Genomic DNA, 19,294 nt, shown 5'->3' with positions numbered 1-19,294 from the left:
TCTTTATTTATCTTTTTTCTATGTTCTCAGGGTTTATTGTTTTGATTTTCTGATGTCAAGTAAAACACTTGGTTATTATTTTTAATAATTCTTTTACTTATAAAGATTTGAACTTTTAAAGATTCCAGCTTCCTTGTACGTTTCTAAGGGTCCATTCCTCTACACTGTTGCCGGCCTAAGGCTTAGTTCACCATATAGCAATGTATATATTGACATATTATCCACTCGGCTTTCTGTGATTCCCTACATCTCACCTTTCTTTGCAGACAAGACATTTGAAATACCCTTAACTTATTTCACAGCCAATAAGTCTTTGAAATAATGTGTATTTTTTAGAGAAATCATCTTATATAATTAGGCAGAAATTCTCACCTTCCATAGTTTTCTAAACAGCATAATTTCACTCTTCTCACTGCTTAATTTGTTGTATTAAACAACCTTTGAGTATTTAGCTTTATCAATGACATGTACTTTAAAAATGTTTTAGAGATCCTACCAGTCTTTGAAAACATCCTTGTTCCTTGTTTCTTTTCCAGCTTTATGTATATTTTCTGCCTAGCACCTGATTATTCCAACATCTGAAGGATGGCCTAAGGAATCTAATTCTGGTATTGATTGTTTTTGCTGATTGTCTCCCTTTGTAGCTGATTTCTTCATTATTGTGTAAATTTAGATCATGAGCTCATGTTTAGCTAAACAGCTGACCTTGTAAAAGGCTTAGGTGTGAACGCTCGTAAGTTTCAGCAAAAAGTCGGCAAAGATTTATTTGTGTCCTTCCAATGAGTTTCCCACAAGGACCCCGTTTTCTAGAAGTGTTGGTCCAATACTCCCTCTAGGGGTAGGGGAATTAGACAGGGCTGCTTTCGGCCCCCGATCTTGGGCAGGGGCAGTGGGCCGCCTGTGGCCCGGGCATGAGCCTCTCTGCATGTGAACCTGGGAATCATCTCTTCTGCGAACTTCGGTCACCTGGCAGGAAGCTACGATGCCCAGACCTATGGTTAGCTGTGCAGCGAGGTATACTGCGCAGACAGGTTCCACACTCACTGCAACTAAGTGGGCGGCCTGAGTGGAAAAGTGAGAGTTTGGGCAGCTGTGCAGACAAAGAAGGCGCCCTAAGGCCTGGGCCTAAATGCTTGTGACACCCCACTAGGCCTGCCGGGCTCTGAGGGCCCTGCCCAGGGCCCGCTGCTCCCCTGCCCTTTGTTCAGTCACAGCAGAGATGGCCACACCCACTCCCTCTGTGAGGGCAGTGTTCCAGCCTCCCTCAGTCCCGCCCACTCTCCGCAGGTTACCATGGACTACAGATGCTGCATTCTGAGGCCAGGGCGTTCCGAGAATTCCAAGGGCAGACATGATGACCTTAAATGATTTCCCCTTATGTCAGTTTGGGTAAACTGTAGGAGCTAGGAAATGGTCCCCTTTACAGAAATGTTCAAATTTACTGGCATTTCATATATTCTCTGCTATATCATTGTCCTGATTCTTTCTATATATTCTTTAATTATGTTTGTGCTTTCCTTAATCAAAGTGTGTCTTTTAAATCTTTTCAAAGAATATTCTTTGACTTACTACATCACCTGAATTTTATACGTTTTCTGTGGTATTAAGTTCTGCTCATATCTATCTTTATCTTTTTTCTATGTTCTCAGGGTTTATTGTTTTGATCTTCTGATGTCAATTAAAACACTTGGTTATTCATTTTCATCAATCTTTTTACTTATAAAGATTTGAACTTTTAAAGATTCGAGCTCACTTTTAAGTTTCTAAGGGTCAGGTCCTCTACATTGTGGCTGGCCTAAGGCTTAGTTCACCATATAGCAATGTATATATTGACATTTTCCCCTCGACTTTCTGTGATTCCCTACATCTCACCTTTCTTTGCAGACAAGCCATTTGAAATACACTTAACTTATTTCACAGCCAATAAGTCTTTGAAATAATGTCTATTTTTTAGAGAAATCATCTGACATAATTAGGCAGAAAATCTCACCTGCCATAGTTTTGAAAACAGCATAATTTCACTCTTCTCAATGCTTAATCTGTGGTATTAAACAACCTCTGAGTATTTAGGTTTATCAATGACATGTACTTTAAAAATGTTTTAGAGATCCTACCAGCCTTTGAAAACCTCCTTGTTCCTTCTTTCAGTTCCAGTTTTATGTATATTTTCTGCCTTGCACCTGATTATTCCAACATCAGATGGATGGCCTAGGGAATCTCATTCTGGTATTGATTGTTTTTGCTGATTGTCTCCCTTTGTAGCTGATTTCTTCAAGATTGTGTAAATTTAGATCATGAGCTCATGTTTAGCTAAACAGCTGACCTTGTAAGAGGCTTAGGTGTGAACGCTGGTATGCTTCAGCAGAAAGTCGGCAAAGATTTATTTGGGTCCCTCCAATGAGTTGCCCGCAAGGACCCCATTTTCTACAAGTGTTGGACCAATACTCCTTCGAGAGGCAGTGGACTCAGACATGGCTGCTTTTCAGCCTTCGATCTGGGGCAGGGCCAGTGGGCGGCCTGTGGCCCCGGCAGGAGCCTCTCCGCATGTGTCCCAGGGACCCATTTGCCTGCGAACTTCGGTCACCTGGCAGGAAGCTACGATGCCCTGACCTATGGTTAGCTGTGCAGCGAGGTGTACTGCGCGGACAGGTTCCAAACACACTTCAAATAAGAGGGCGGCCTGAGTGGAAAGGTGAGAGTTTGGGCAGCTGTGCAGACAAAGAAGGCGCCCTTTGGCCTGGGCCTAAATGCTTGTGACACCCCACTGGGTCTGCCGGGCTCTGAGGGCCCGGCCCTGGGCCCCCTGCTCCCCTGCCCTTTGTTCAGTCACAGCAGAGATGGCCACACCCATTCCCTCAGTGATGGCAGACTTGCAACCTCCCTCAGCCACGCCCCCTCTCCGCAGGTTACCATGGACTACAGAAGCTGCATTCTGAGGCCAGGGCGTTCCGAGAATGCCAAGGGCAGACATGATGACCTTAAATGATTTCCTCTTGTGTCAGTTTTCGTAAACTGTAGCAGCTAGGAAATGGTGCGTTTACAGAAATGTTCAAGTTTACTGGCATTTCATATATTCTCTGCTATAACATTGTCCTGATTCTTTCTGCATATTCTTTACTTATGTTTATGTTTTCCTTAATCAAAGTGTGTCTTTTAAATCTTTTCAAATAATATTCTTTGGACTTACTAAATCACCTAAATTTTATACGTTTTCTGTTGTATTAAGTTCTGCTCATATCTTTATTTATCTTTTTTCTATGTTCTCAGGGTTTATTGTTTTGATTTTCTGATGTCAAGTAAAACACTTGGTTATTATTTTAATAAATCTTTTTACTTATAAAGATTTGAACTTTTAAAGATTCCAGCTTCCTTGTACGTTTCTAAGGGTCCATTCCTCTACACTGTTGCCCGCCTAAGGCTTAGTTCACCATATAGCCATGTATATATTGACATATTATCCCCTCGGCTTTCTGTGATTCCCTACATCTCACCTTTCTTTGCAGACAAGACATTTGAAATACCCTTAACTTATTTCACAGCCAATAAGTCTTTGAAATAATGTGTATTTTTTAGAGAAATCATCTTATATAATTAGGCAGAAAATCTCACCTTCCATAGTTTTCTAAACAGCATAATTTCACTCTTCTCACTACTTAATTTGTTGTATTAAACAACCTTTGAGTTTTTAGCTTTATCAATGACATGTACTTTAAAAATGTTTTAGAGATCCTACCAGTCTTTGAAAACATCCTTGTTCCTTGTTTCTTTTCCAGGTTTATGTATATTTTCTGCCTAGCACCTGATTATTCCAACATCTGACGGATGGCCTAGGGAATCTAATTCTGGTATTGATTGTTTTTGCTGATTGTCTCCCTTTGTAGCTGATTTCTTCATTATTGTGTAAATTTAGGTCATGAGCTCATGTTTAGCTAAACAGCTGACCTTGTAAAAGGCTTAGGTGTGAACGCTCGTAATTTTCAGCAAAAAGTCGGCAAAGATTTATTTGTGTCCCTCCAATGAGTTGCCCACAAGGACCCCGTTTTCTAGAAGTGTTGGTCCATTACTCCCTCTAGGGGTAGGGGACTTAGACAGGGCTGCTTTCGGCCCCCGATCTTGGGCAGGGGCAGTGGGCGGCGTGTGGCCTGGGCAGGAGCCTCTCTGCGTGTGAACTTGGGAATCATCTCTCCTGCGAACTTCGGTCACCTTGCAGGAAGCTACGATGCCCAGACCTATGGTTAGCTGTGCAGCAAGGTATACTGCGTGGACAGGTTCCACACACACTTCAAATAATAGGTGGCCTCAGTGGAAAAGTGAGAGTTTGGCCAGCTGTGCAGACAAAGAAGGCGCCCTTTGGCCTGGGCCTAAATACTTGTGACACCCCACTGGGCCTGCCTTGCTCTGAGGGCCCTGCCCTGGGCCCCCTGCTCCCCTGCCATTTGTTCAGTCACAGCAGAGATGGCCACACCCACTCCCTCCGTGAGGGCAGTGTTCCAGCCTCCCTCAGCCCCGCCCACTCTCCACAGGTTACCATGGACTACAGATGCTGCATTCTGAGGCCAGGGCGTTCCGAGAATGCCAAGGGCAGACATGATGACCTTAAATGATTTCCTCTGGTGTCAGTTTTGGTAAACTGTAGGAGCTAGGAAATGGTCCGCTTTACAGAAATGTTCAAGTTTACTGGCATTTCATATATTCTCTGCTATAACATTGTCCTGATTCTTTCTGCACATTCTTTACTTATGTTTATGTTTTCCTTAATCAAAGTGTGTCTTTTAAATCTTTTCAAAGAATATTCTTTGGACTTACTAAATCACCTGAATTTTATACGTTTTCTGTTGTATTAAGTACTGCTCATATCTTTATTTATCTTTTTTCTATGTTCTCAGGGTTTATAGTTTTGATTTTCTGATGTCAAGTAAAACACTTGGTTATTCATTTTAATAAATATTTTTACTTATAAAGATTTGAACTTTTAAAGATTCCAGCTTACTTGTACGTTTCTAAGGGTCCATTCCTCTACACTGTTGCCGGCCTAAGGCTTAGATCAACATATAGCTATGTATATATTGACATATTATCCCCTCGGCTTTCTGTGATTCCCTACAACTCACCTTTCTTTGCCGACAAGCCATATGAAATACCCTTAACTTACTTCACAGCCAATAAGTCTTTGAAATAATGTGTATTTTTTAGAGAAATCATCTTATATAATTAGGCAGAAAATCTCACCTGCCATAGTTTTCTAAACAGCATAATTTCACTCTTCTCACTGCTTAATTTGTTGTATTAAACAACCTTTGAGTATTTAGCTTTATCAATGACATGTACTCTAAAAATGTTTTAGAGATCCTCCCGGTCTTTGAGAACATCCTTGTTCCTTGTTTCTTTTCCAGATTTATGTATATTTTCTGCCTAGCACCTGATTATTCCAACATCTGACGGATGGCCTAGGGAATCTAATTCTGGTATTGATTGTTTTTGCTGATTGTCTCCCTTTGTAGCTGATTTCTTCATTATTGTGTAAATTTAGGTCATGAGCTCATGTTTAGCTAAACAGCTGACCTTGTAAAAGGCTTAGGTGTGAACGCTCGTAAGTTTCAGCAAAAAGTCGGCAAAGATTTATTTGTGACCCTCCAATGAGTTGCCCACAAGGACCCCGTTTTCTAGAAGTGTTGGTCCAATACTCCCTCTAGGGGTAGGGGACTTAGACAGGGCTGCTTTCGGCCCCCGATCTTGGGCTTGGGCAGTGGGCGGCGTGTGGCCCGGGCAGGAGCCTCTCTGCGTGTGAACCTGGGAATCATCTCTCCTGCGAACTTTGGTCACCTGGCAGGAAGCTACGATGCCCAGACCTATGGTTAGCTGTGCAGCGAGGTATACTGCGTGGACAGGTTCCACACACACTTCAAATAAGTGGGTGGCTTGAGTGGAAAAGTGAGAGTTTGGCCAGCTGTGCAGACAAAGAAGGCGCCCTATGGCCTGTACCTAAATGCTTGCAACACCCCACTGGGCCTGCCTTGCTCTGAGGGTCCTGCCCTGGGCCCCATGCTCCCCTGCCCTTTGTTCAGTCACAGCAGAGATGGCCACACCCACTCCCTCCGTGAGGGCAGTGTTCCAGCCTCCCTCAGACCCGCCCACTCTCCGCAGGTTACCAAGGACTACAGATGCTGCATTCTGAGGCCAGGGCGTTCCGAGAATGCCAAGGGCAGACATGATGACCTTAAATGATTTCCCCTTGTGTCAGTTTGGGTAAACTGTAGGAGCTAGGAAATGGTCCACTTTACAGAAATATTCAAATTTACTGGCATTTCATATATTCTCTGCTATAACTTTGTCCTGATTCTTTCTATATATTCTTTAATTATGTTTGTGCTTTCCTTAATCAAAGTGTGTCTTTTAAATCTTTTCAAAGAATATTCTTTGGACTTACTACCTCACCTGAATTTTATACGTTTTCTGTGGTATTAAGTTCTGCTCATACCTATCTTTATCTTTTTTCTATGTTCTCAGGGTTTATTGTTTTGATCTTCTGATGTCAATTAAAACACTTGGTTATTCATTTTCATCAATCTTTTTACTTATAAAGATTTGAACTTTTAAAGATTCCAGCTCACTTTTAAGCTTCTAAGGGTCAGGTCCTCTACATTGTGGCTGGCCTAAGTCTTAGTTCACCATATAGCAATGAATATATTGACATTTTCCACTCGACTTTCTGTGATTCCCTACATCTCACCTTTCTTTGCAGACAAGCCATTTGAAATACACTTAACTTATTTCACAGCCAATAAGTCTTTGAAATAATGTCTATTTTTTAGAGAAATCTTCTGACATAATTAGGCAGAAAATCACACCTGCCATAGTTTTCAAAACAGCATAATTTCACTCTTCTCAATGCTTAATCTGTGGTATTAAACAACCTTTGAGTATTTAGGTTTATCAATGACATGTACTTTAAAAATGTTTTACAGATCCTACCAGCCTTTGAAAACCTCCTTGTTCCTTGTTTCAGTTCCAGTTTTATGTATATTTTCTGCCTTGCACCTGATTATTCCAACATCAGATGGATGGCCTAGGGAATCTCATTCTGGTATTGATTGTTTTTGCTGATTGTCTCCCTTTGTAGCTGATTTCTTCAATTTTGTGTAAATTTAGATCATGAGCTCATGTTTAGCTAAACAGCTGACCTTGTAAGAGGCTTAGGTGTGAACGCTGGAAAGATTCAGCAGAAAGTCGGCAAAGATTTATTTGTGTCCCTCCAATGAGTTGCCCGCAAGAACCCCGATTTCTACAAGTGTTGGTCCAATACTCCTTCGAGAGGCAGTGGACTCAGACATGGCTGCTTTTCAGCCTTCGATTTGGGGCAGGGCCAGTGGGCGGCCTGTGGCCCGGGCAGGAGCCTCTCCGCATGTGTCCCAGGGACACATTTGCCTGCGAACTTCAGTCACCTGGAAGGAAGCTACGATGCCTTGACCTATGGTTAGCTGTGCAGCGAGGTGTACTGCGAGGACAGGTACCCATCACACTTCAAATAAGAGGGCGGCCTGAGTGGAAAGGTGAGAGTTTTGGTAGCTGTGCAGACAAAGAAAGCGCCCTTTGGCCTGGGCCTAAATGCTTGTGACACCCCACTGTGTCTGCCGGGCTCTGAGGGTCCTGCCCTGGGCCCCCTGCTCCCCTGCCCTTTGTTCAGTCACAGCAGAGATGACCACACCCACTCCCTCAGTGAGGGCAGTCTTCCAACCTCCCTCAGCCACGCCCCCTCTCCGCAGGTTACCATGGACTACAGATGCTGCATTCTGAGGCCAGGGCGTACCGAGAATGCCAAGGGCAGACATGATGACCTTAAATGATTTCCTCTTGTGTCAGTTTTGGAAAAGTTTAGGAGCTAGGAAATGGTCCACTTTACAGAAATATTCAAATTTACTGGCAATTCATGTATTCTCCGCTATAACATTGTCCTGATTCTTTCTGTATATTATTTACTTTTTTTTGTTTTCCTAAATCAAAGTGTGTCTTTTAAATCTTTTCAAAGAATATTCTTTGGACTTACTAAATCACCTGAATTTTATACGTTTTCTGTTGTATTAAGTTCTGCTCATAACTTTATTTATCTTTTTTCTATGTTCTCGGGGTTTATAGTTTTGATTTTCTGATGTCAAGTAAAACACTTGGTTATTCATTTTAATAAATCTTTTTACTTATAAAGATTTGAACTTTTAAAGATTCCAGCTTACTTGTACGTTTCTAAGGGTCCATTCCTCTCCACTGTTGCCGGCCTAAGGCTTAGATCAACATATAGCTATGCATATATTGACATATTATGCCCTCGGCTTTCTGTGATTCCCTACATCTCACCTTTCTTTGCAGACAAGCCATTTGAAATACCCTTAACTTACTTCACAGCCAATAAGTCTTTGAAATAATTTGTATTTTTTAGAGAAATCATCTTATATAATTAGGCAGAAAATCTCACGTTCCATAGTTTTCTAAACAGCATAACTTCACTCTTCTCACAGCTTAATTTGCTGTATTAAACAACCTTTGTGTATTTAGCTTTATTAATGACATGTACTTTAAAAATGTTTTAGAGACCCTACCAGTCTTTGAAAACATCCTTGTTCCTTGTTTCTTTTCCAGGTTTATGTATATTTTCTGCCTAGCACCTGATTATTCCAACATCTGACGGATGGCCTAGGGAAACTAATTCTGGTATTGATTGTTTTTGCTGATTGTCTCCCTTTGTAGTTGATTTCTTCATTATTGTGTAAATTTAGGTCATGAGCTCATGTTTAGCTAAACAGCTGACCTTGTAAAAGGCTTAGGTGTGAACGCTCGTAAGTTTCAGCAAAAAGTCGGCAAAGATTTATTTGTGTCCCTCCAATGAGTTGCCCACAAGGACCCCGTTTTCTAGAAGTGTTGGTCCAATACTCCCTCTAGGGGTAGGGGACTTAGACAGGGCTGCTTTCTGCCCCCGATCTTGGGCAGGGGCAGTGGGCGGCGTGTGGCCCGGGCAGAGGACTCTCTGCGTGTGAACCTGAGAATCACCTCTCCTGCGAACTTCGGTCACCTGGCAGGAAGCTACGATGCCCAGACCTATGGTTAGCTGTGCAGCGAGGTATACTGCGTGGACAGGTTCCACACACACTTCAAATAAGTGGGTGGCCTCAGTGGAAAAGTGAGAGTTTGGCCAGCTGTGCAGACAAAGAAGGCGCCCTATGGCCTGGGCCTAAATGCTTGTGACAACCCACTGGGCCTGCCTTGCTCTGAGGGACCAGCCCTGGGCCCCCTGCTCCCCTACCCTTTGTTCAGTCACAGCAGAGATGGCCAAACACACTCCCTCAGTGAGAGCAGTGTTCCAGCCTCCCTCAGCCCCGCCCACTCTCCACAGGTTACCATGGACTACAGATGCTGCATTCTGAGGCCAGGGCGTTCCGAGAATGCCAAGGGCAGACATGATGACCTTAAATGATTTCCTCTTGTGTCAGTTTTGGTAAACTTTAGGAGCTAGGAAAAGGTCCACTTTACAGAAATATTCAAATTTACTGGCAATTCATATATTCTCCGCTATAACATTGTCCTGATTCTTTCTGTATATTATTTACTTTTTTTTGTTTTCCTAAATCAAAGTGTGTCTTTTAAATCTTTTCAAAGAATATTCTTTGGACTTACTAAATCACCTAAATTTTATACGTTTTCTGTTGTATTAAGTTCTGCTCATATCTTTATTTATCTTTTTTTTTTGTTCTCAGGGTTTATTGTTTTGATTTTCTGATGTCAAGTAAAACACTTGGTTATTATTTTTAATAAATCTTTTTACTTATAAACATTTGAACTTTTAAAGATTCCAGCTTACTTGTACGTTTCTAAGGGTCCATTCCTCTACACTGTTGCCGGCCTAAGGCTTAGATCAACATATAGCTATGTATATATTGACATATTATCCCCTCGGCTTTCTGTGATTCCCTACATCTCACCTTTCTTTGCAGACAAGCCATTTGAAATACCCTTAACTTACATCACAGCCAATAAGTCTTTGAAATAATGTGTATTTTTTAGAGAAATCATCTTATATAATTAGGCAGAAAATCTCACCTTCCATAGTTTTCTAAACAGCATAATTTCACTCTTCTCACTGCTTAATTTGTTGTATTAAACAACCTTTGAGTATTTAGCTTTATCAATGACATGTACTTTAAAAATGTTTTAGAGATCCTACCAGTCTTTGAAAACATCCTTGTTCCTTGTTTCTTTTCCAGGTTTATGTATATTTTGTGCCTAGCACCTGATTATTCCAACATCTGACGGATGGCCTAGGGAATCTAATTCTGGTATTGATTGTTTTTGCTGATTGTCTCCCTTTGTAGCAGATTTCTTCATTATTGTGTAAATTTAGATCATGAGCTCATGTTTAGCTAAACAGCTGACCTTGTAAAAGGCTTAAGTGTGAACGCTCGTAAGTTTCAGCAAAAAGTCGGCAAAGATTTATTTGTGTCCCTCCAATGAGTTGCCCACAAGGACCGCGTTTTCTAGAAGTGTTGGTCCAATACTCCCTCTAGGGGTAGGGGAATTAGACAGGGCTGCTTTCGGCCCCCGATCTTGGGCAGGGGCAGTGGGCCGCCTGTGGCCCGGGCAGGAGCCTCTCTGCATGTGAACCTGGGAATCATCTCTCCTGCGAACTTCGGTCACCTGGCAGGAAGCTATGATGCCCAGACCTATGGTTAGCTGTGCAGCGAGGTATACTGCGCAGACAGGTTCCACACTCACTGAAACTAAGTGGGCGGCCTGAGTGGAAAAGTGAGAGTTTGGGCAGCTGTGCAGACAAAGAAGGCGCCCTAAGGCCTGGGCCTAAATGCTTGTGACACCCCACTAGGCCTGCCGGGCTCTGAGGGCCCTGCCCAGGGCCCGCTGCTCCCCTGCCCTCTGTTCAGTCACAGCAGAGATGGCGACACCCACTCCCTCTGTGAGGGCAGTGTTCCAGCCTCCCTCAGTCCCGCCCAATCTCTGCAGGTTACCATGGACTACAGATGCTGCATTCTGAGGCCATGGCGTTCCGAGAATGCCAAGGGCAGACATGATGACCTTAAATGATTTCCCCTTGTGTCAGTTTTGGTAAACTGTAGGAGCTAGGAAATGGTCCACTTTACAGAAATGTTCAAATTTACTGGCATTTCATATATTCTCTGCTATAACATTGTCCTGATTCTTTCTATATATTCTTTAATTATGTTTGTGCTTTCCTTAATCAAAGTGTGTCTTTTAAATCTTTTCAAGGAATATTCTTTGGACTTACTACCTCACCTGAATTTTATACGTTTTCTGTGGTATTAAGTTCTGCTCATATCTATCTTTATCTTTTTTCTATGTTCTCAGATTTTATTGCTTTGATCTTCTGATGTCAATTAAAACACTTGGTTATTCATTTTCATCAATCTTTTTACTTATAAAGATTTGAACTTTTAAAGATTCCAGCTCACTTTTAAGTTTCTAAGGGTCCGGTCCTCTACATTGTGGCTGGCCTAAGGCTTAGTTCACCATATAGCAATTTATATATTGACATTTTCCCCTCGACTTTCTGTGATTCCCTACATCACACCTTTCTTTGCAGACAAGCCATTTGAAATACACTTAACTTATTTCACAGCCAATAAGTCTTTGAAATAATGTCTATTTTTAGCGAAATCTTCTGACATAATTAGGCAGAAAATCTCACCTGCCATTGTTTTCAAAACAGCATAATTTCACTCTTCTCAATGCTTAATCTGTGGTATTAAACAACCTTTGAGTATTTAGGTTTATCAATGACATGTACTTTAAAAATGTTTTAGAGATCCTACCAGCCTTTGAAAACCTCCTTGATCCTTGTTTCAGTTCCAGTTTTATGTATATTTTCTGCCTTGCACCTGATTATTCCAACATCAGATGGATGGCCTAGGGAATCTCATTCTGGTATTGATTGTTTTTGCTGATTGTCTCCCTTTGTAGCTGATTTCTTCAAGATTGTGTAAATTTAGATCATGAGCTCATGTTTAGCTAAACAGCTGACCTTGTAAGAGGCTTAGGTGTGAACGCTGGTACGCTTCAGCAGAAGTCGGCAAAGATTTATTTGTGTCCCTCCAATGAGTTGCCCGCAAGGACCCCGTTTTCTACAAGTGTTGGTCCAATACTGCTTCGAGAGGCAGTGGACTCAGACATGGCTGCTTTTCAGGCTTCGATCTGGGGCAGGGCCAGTGGGCGGCCTGTGGCCCGGGCAGGAGCCTCTCTGCATGTGAACCTGGGAATCATCTCTTCTGCGAACTTCGGTCACCTGGCAGGAAGCTACGATGCCCAGACCTATGGTTAGCTGTGCAGCGAGGTATACTGCGTGGACAGGTTCCACACACACTTCAAATAAGTGGGTGGCCTCAGTGGAAAAGTGAGAGTTTGGCCAGCTGTGCAGACAAAGAAGGCGCCCTAAGGCCTGGGCCTAAATGTTTCTGACACCCCACTGGGCCTGCCTTGCTCTGAGGGCCCTGACCTGGGCCCCCTGCTCCCCTGCCCTTTGTTCAGTCACAGCAGAGATGGCCACACACACTCCCTCAGTGAGGGCAGTGTTCCAGCCTCCCTCAGCCCCGCCCACTCTCCGCAGGTTACCATGGACTACAGATGCTTCATTCTGAGGCCAGGGCGTTCCGAGAATGCCAAGGGCAGACATGATGACCTTAAATGATTTCCTCTTGTGTCAGTTTTGGTAAACTGTAGGAGCTAGGAAATGGTCCACTTTACAGAAATGTTCAAATTTACTGGCATTTCATATATTCTCTGCTATAACATTGTCCTGATTCTTTCTATATATTCTTTAATTATGTTTGTGCTTTCCTTAATCAAAGTGTGTCTTTTAAATCTTTTCAAAGAGTATTCTTTGGACTTACTACCTCACCTGAATTTTATACGTTTTCTGTGGTATTAAGTTCTGCTCATATCTATCTTTATCTTTTTTCTATGTTCTCAGGGTTTATTGTTTTGATCTTCTGATGTCAATTAAAACACTTGGTTATTCATTTTCATCAATCTTTTTACTTATAAAGATTTGAACTTTTAAAGATTCCAGCTCACTTTTAAGTTTCTAAGGGTCAGGTCCTCTACATTGTGGCTGGCCTAAGGCTTAGTTCACCATATAGCAATGTATATATTGACATTTTCCCCTCGACTTTCTGTGATTCCCTACATCTCACCTTTCTTTGCAGACAAGCCATTTGAAATACACTTAACTTATTTCACAGCCAATAAGTCTTTGAAATAATGTCTAATTTTTAGAGAAATCTTCTGACATAATTAGGCAGAAAATCTCACCTGCCATAGTTTTCAAAACAGCATAATTTCACTCTTCTCAATGCTTAATCTGTGGTATTAAACAACCTTTGAGTATTTAGGTTTCTCAATGACATGTACTTTAAAAATGTTTTAGAGATCCTACCAGCCTTTGAAAACCTCCTTGTTCCTTCTTTCAGTTCCAGTTTTATGTATATTTTCTGCCTTGCACCTGATTATTCCAACATCAGATGGATGGCCTAGGGAATCTCATTCTGGTATTGATTGTTTTTGCTGATTGTCTCACTTTGTAGCTGATTTCTTCAATATTGTTTAAATTTAGATCATGAGCTCATGTTTAGCTAAACAGCTGACCTTGTAAGAGGCTTAGGTGTGAACGCTGGTACGCTTCAGCAGAAAGTCGGCAAAGATTTATTTGTGTCCCTCCAATGAGTTGCCCGCAAGAACCCCGATTTCTACAAGTGTTCTTCCAATACTCCTTCGAGAGGCAGTGGACTCAGACATGGCTGCTTTTCAGCCTTCGATCTGGGGCAGGGCCAGTGGGCGGCCTGTGGCCCGGGCAGGAGCCTCTCCGCATGTGTCCAAGGGACACATTTGCTTGCGAACTTCAGTCAGCTGGCAGGAAGCTACGATGCCTTGACCTATGGTTAGCTGTGCAGCGAGGTGTACTGCGCGGACAGGTACCCAACACACTTCAAATAAGAGGGCGGCCTGAGTGGAAAGGTGAGAGTTTGGGCAGCTGTGCAGACAAAGAAACCGCCCTTTGGCCTGGGCCTAAATGCTTGTGACACCCCACTGGGTCTGCCGGGCTCTGAGGGCCCTGCCCTGGGCCCCCTGCTCCCCTGCCCTTTGTTCAGTCACAGCAGAGATGACCACACCCACTCCCTCACTGAGGGCAGTCTTCCAACCTCCCTCAGCCACGCCACCACTCCGCAGGTTACCATGGACTACAGATGCTGCATTCTGAGGCCAGGGCGTTCTAAGAATGCCAAGGGCAGACATGATGACCTTAAATGATTTCCTCTTGTGTCAGTTTTGGTAAACTGTAGGAGCTAGGAAATGGTCCACTTTACAGAAATATTCAAATTTACTGGCAATTCATATATTCTCCGCTATAACATTGTCCTGATTCTTTCTGTATATTATTTACTTTTTTTTGTTTTCCTTAATCAAAGTGTGTATTTTACATCTTTTCAAAGAATATTCTTTGGACTTACTAAATCACCTAAATTTTATACGTTTTCTGTTGTATTAAGTTCTGCTCATATCTTTATTTAACTTTTTTCTATGTTCTCAGGGTTTATTGTTTTGATTTTCTGATGTCAAGTAAAACACTTGGTTATTATTTTTAATAAATATTTTTACTTATAAAGATTTGAACTTTTAAAGATTCCAGCTTCCTTGTACGTTTCTAAGGGTCCATTCCTCTACACTGTTGCCGGCCTAAGGCTTAGTTCACCATATAGCAATGTATATATTGACATATTATCCCCTCGGCTTTCTGTGATTCCCTACATCTCACCTTTCTTTGCAGACAAGACATTTGAAATACCCTTAACTTATTTCACAGCCAATAAGTCTTTGAAATAATGTGTATTTTTTAGAGAAATCATCTTATATAATTAGGCAGAAAATCTCACCTTCCATAGTTTTCTAAACAGCATAATTTCACTCTTCTCACTGCTTAATTTGTTGTATTAAACAACCTTTGTGTATTTACCTTTATCAATGACATGTACTCTAAAAATGTTTTAGAGATCCTACCGGTCTTTGAAAACATCCTTGTTCCTTTTTTCTTTTCCAGGTTTATGTATATTTTCTGCCTAGCACCTGATTATTCCAACATCTGACGGATGGCCTAGGGAATCTAATTCTGGTATTGATTGTTTTTGCTGATTGTCTCCCTTTGTAGCTGATTTCTTCATTATTGTGTAAATTTAGGTCATGAGCTCATGTTTAGCTAAACAGCTGACCTTGTAAAAGGCTTAGGTGTGAACGCTCGTAAGTTTCAGCAAAAAGTCGGCAAAGATTTATTTGTGTCCCTCCAATGAGTTGCCCACAAGGACCCCTTTTTCTAGAAGTGTTGGTCCAATACTCCCTCTAGGGGTAGGGGACTTAGACAGGGCTGCTTTCGGCCCCCGATCTTGGGCTTGGGCAGTGGGCGGCGTGTAGCCCGGGCAGGAGCCTCTCTGCGTGTGATCCTGGGAATCATCTCTCCTGCGAACTTCGGTCACCTGGCAGGAAGCTACGATGCCCAGACCTATGGTTAGCTGTGCAGCGAGGTATACTGCGTGGACAGGTTCCACACACACTTCAAATAAGTGGGTGGCCTGAGTGGAAAAGTGAGAGTTTGGCCAGCTGTGCAGACAAAGAAGGCGCCCTTTGGCCTGGGCCTAAATGCTTGTGACACCCCACTGGGCCTGCCTTGCTCTGAGGGCCCTGCCCTGGGCCCCCTGCTCCCCTGCAGTTTGTTCAGTCACAGCAGAGATGGCCACACCCACTCCCTCCGTGAGGGCAGTGCTCCAGCCTCCCTCAGCCCCGCCCACTCTCCACAGGTTACCATGGACTACAGATGCTGCATTCTGAGGCCAGGGCGTTCCGAGAATGCCAAGGGCAGACATGATGACCTTAAATGATTTCCTCTTGTGTCAGTTTTGGTAAACTGTAGGAGCTAGGAAATGGTCCACTTTACAGAAATGTTCAAATTTACTGGCATTTCATATATTCTCTGCTATAACATTGTCCTGATTCTTTCTATATATTCTTTAATTATGTTTGTGCTTTCCTTAATCAAAGTGTGTCTTTTAAATCTTTTCAAAGAATATTCTTTGGACTTACTACCTCACCTGAATTTTATACGTTTTCTGTGGTATTAAGTTCTGCTCATATCTATCTTTATCTTTTTTCTATGTTCTCAGGGTTTATTGTTTTGATCTTCTGATGTCAATTAAAACACTTGGTTATTCATTTTCATCAATCTTTTTACTTATAAAGATTTGAACTTTTAAAGATTCCAGCTCACTTTTAAGTTTCTAAGGGTCAGGTCCTCTACATTGTGGCTGGCCTAACGCTTAGTTCACCATATAGCAATGTATATATTGACATTTTCCCCTCGACTTTCTGTGATTCCCTACATCTCACCTTTCTTTGCAGACAAGCCATTTGAAATACACTTAACTTATTTCGCAGCCAATAAGTCTTTGAAATAATGTCTATTTTTTAGAGAAATCTTCTGACATAATTAGGCAGAAAATCTCACCTGCCATAGTTTTCAAAACAGCATAATTTCACTCTTCTCAATGCTTAATCTGTGGTATTAAACAACCTTTGAGTATTTAGGTTTATCAATGACATGTACTTTAAAAATGTTTTAGAGATCCTACCAGCCTTTGAAAACCTCCTTGTTCCTTCTTTCAGTTCCAGTTTTATGTATATTTTCTGCCTTGCACCTGATTATTCCAACATCAGATGGATGGCCTAGGGAATCTCATTCTGGTATTGATTGTTTTTGCTGATTGTCTCACTTTGTAGCTGATTTCTTCAATATTGTTTAAATTTAGATCATGAGCTCATGTTTAGCTAAACAGCTGACCTTGTAAGAGGCTTAGGTGTGAACGCTGGTACGCTTCAGCAGAAAGTCGGCAAAGATTTATTTGTGTCCCTCCAATGAGTTGCCCGCAAGAACCCCGATTTCTACAAGTGTTCTTCCAATACTCCTTCGAGAGGCAGTGGACTCAGACATGGCTGCTTTTCAGTCTTCGATCTGGGGCAGGGCCAGTGGGCGGCCTGTGGCCCGGGCAGTAGCCTCTCCGCATGTGTCCAAGGGACACATTTGCCTGCGAACTTCAGTCAGCTGGCAGGAAGCTACGATGCCTTGACCTATGGTTAGCTGTGCAGCGAGGTGTACTGCGCGGACAGGTAACCAACACACTTCAAATAAGAGGGCGGCCTGAGTGGAAAGGTGAGAGTTTGGGCAGCTGTGCAGACAAAGAAAGCGCCCTTTGGCCTGGGCCTAAATGCTTGTGACACCCCACTGGGTCTGCCGGGCTCTGAGGGCCCTGCCCTAGGCCCCCTGCTCCCCTGCCCTTTGTTCAGTCACAGCAGAGATGACCACACCCACTCCCTCAGTGAGGGCATTCTTCCAACCTCCCTCAGCCACGCCACCTCTCCGCAGGTTACCATGGACTACAGATGCTGCATTCTGAGGCCAGGGCGTTCTGAGAATGCCAAGGGCAGACATGATGACCTTAAATGATTTCCTCTTGTGTCAGTTTTGGTAAACTGTAGGAGCTAGGAAATGGTCCACTTTACAGAAATATTCAAATTTACTGGCAATTCATATATTCTCCGCTATAACATTGTCCTGATTCTTTCTGTATATTATTTACTTTTTTTTGTTTTCCTTAATCAAAGTGTGTATTTTAAATCTTTTCAAAGAATATTCTTTGGACTTACTAAATTACCTAAATTTTATACGTTTTCTGTTGTATTAAGTTCTGCTCATATCTTTATTTATCTTTTTTCTATGTTCTCAGGGTTTATTGTTTTGATTTTCTGATGTCAAGTAAAACACTTGGTTATTATTTTTAATAAATCTTTTTACTTATAAAGATTTGAACTTTTAAAGATTCCAGCTTCCTTGTACGTTTCTAAGGGTCCATTCCTCTACACTGTTGCCGGCCTAAGGCTTAGTTCACCATATAGCAATGTATATATTGACATATTATCCCCTCGGCTTTCTGTGATTCCCTACATCTCACCTTTCTTTGCAGACAAGACATTTGAAATACCCTTAACTTATTTCACAGCCAATAAGTCTTTGAAATAATGTGTATTTTTTAGAGAAATCATCTTATATAATTAGGCAGAAAATCTCACCTTCCATAGTTTTCTAAACAGCATAATTTCACTCTTCTCACTGCTTAATTTGTTGTATTAAACAACCTTTGAGTATTTACCTTTATCAATGACATGTACTCTAAAAATGTTTTAGAGATCCTACCGGTCTTTGAAAACATCCTTGTTCCTTGTTTCTTTTCCAGGTTTATGTATATTTTCTGCCTAGCACCTGATTATTCCAACATCTGACGGATGGCCTAGGGAATCTAATTCTGGTATTGATTGTTTTTGCTGATTGTCTCCCTTTGTAGCTGATTTCTTCATTATTGTGTAAATTTAGGTCATGAGCTCATGTTTAGCTAAACAGCTGACCTTGTAAAAGGCTTAGGTGTGAACGCTCGTAAGTTTCAGCAAAAAGTCGGCAAAGATTTATTTGTGTCCCTCCAATGAGTTGCCCACAAGGACCCCTTTTTCTAGAAGTGTTCGTCCAATACTCCCTCTAGGGGTAGGGGACTTAGACAGGGCTGCTTTCGGCCCCCGATCTTGGGCTTGGGCAGTGGGCGGCGTGTAGCCCGGGCAGGAGCCTCTCTGCGTGTGATCCTGGGAATCATCTCTCCTGCGAACTTCGGTCACCTGGCAGGAAGCTACGATGCCCAGACCTATGGTTAGCTGTGCAGCGAGGTATACTGCGTGGACAGGTTCCACACACACTTCAAATAAGTGGGTGGCCTGAGTGGAAAAGTGAGAGTTCGGCCAGCTGTGCAGACAAAGAAGGCGCACTTTGGCCTGGGCCTAAATGCTTGTGACACCCCACTGGGCCTGCCTTGCTCTGAGGGCCCTGCCCTGGGCCCCCTGCTCCCCTGCCCTTTGTTCAGTCACAGCAGAGATGGCCACACCCACTCCCTCCGTGAGGGCAGTGTTCCAGCCTCCCTCAGCCCCGCCCACTCTCCACAGGTTACCATGGACTACAGATGCTGCATTCTGAGGCCAGGGCGTTCCGAGAATGCCAAGGGCAGACATGATGACCTTAAATGATTTCCTCTTGTGTCAGTTTTGGTAAACTGTAGGAGCTAGGAAATGGTCCACTTTACAGAAATGTTCAAATTTACTGGCATTTCATATATTCTCTGCTATAACATTGTCCTGATTCTTT

The sequence above is a fragment of the Mesoplodon bidens genome, assembly GCF_964165515.1.
Source record: "Mesoplodon bidens genome assembly, chromosome: Y".
In the NCBI taxonomy this organism is placed as follows: domain Eukaryota; kingdom Metazoa; phylum Chordata; class Mammalia; order Artiodactyla; family Ziphiidae; genus Mesoplodon; species Mesoplodon bidens.
Note: the sequence above shows the minus strand (reverse complement) of the source record.